The following is an 852-nucleotide window of genomic DNA, read 5'->3' as shown; positions in this document are numbered from 1 at the left end:
ACTATCATGTCATCAGCATAGAGGGATAATTTTACCTCCTCGTTGCCTATTTGGATACCTTTTATTCCCTTCTCTTGTCTTATTGCTATTGCTAAGACTGAAAGGAGAGCTTTTAAAAGCAAAATTTATTTTAGCCGCATAATCAAAGTTAGCTATAACAGTAATTGTGTGTATTGGTGTGCATTTGTAACCGTTGATATACCATGTTGAGAAACACCTCCCACTTCTGTGATATTCCAGCCCAAAGTACACAGCCCCTGTCCAGTCACAAGGAGACCAGAGACACACCCAGATTTGGGAGCAATCTAAAAACAACGCACCAGTCTTCCTCAAAAAATGTCAAGTCGTAAAATCAGTCAAAGAAAAGAACTCATCGCCGTGGAATCTGAACCAGCTTGTCGCTGGGCCTCTGGTGTGTTTTCTGAGGTTGTAAATGTCCCAGGAGGAGACAACACATCTTTCTCCATCAGGGTTCTTGGTGGTTTCGAACCCCCAGAGAGAGATGATCTTTGGGTTAGTATTGCCTCTTCCCCGGGACTATGCAGCCAGTCTCCATGAACTCAGCAAGGCCTCGCTTACGTACGCATACTATTTATTATCTAAATAAATGATTGTATACATGCTTGTTATTTACTATCCCAAAGTAACAGACGAGTGGACAGAATCAAGGTTAGCAACTTCTCCAAGATGACAGTTTCTAATCAATATAACTCTGTCCTCTTAACCACTTTACAACACTTCCTCTCTCATATTCAGACCTCTTCACCAACATCCGAATTCAAAGACATAAAGTCTCTCCTTCAGTCATTCTTATTCCCTGTCCAACATTCAGATGCACAGGGAACACTCGAA

The sequence above is a fragment of the Elephantulus edwardii genome, unplaced genomic scaffold, assembly GCF_000299155.1.
Source record: "Elephantulus edwardii isolate Elephantulus edwardi_28Jun2011 unplaced genomic scaffold, EleEdw1.0 scaffold00265, whole genome shotgun sequence".
Taxonomy (NCBI): domain Eukaryota; kingdom Metazoa; phylum Chordata; class Mammalia; order Macroscelidea; family Macroscelididae; genus Elephantulus; species Elephantulus edwardii.
Note: the sequence above shows the minus strand (reverse complement) of the source record.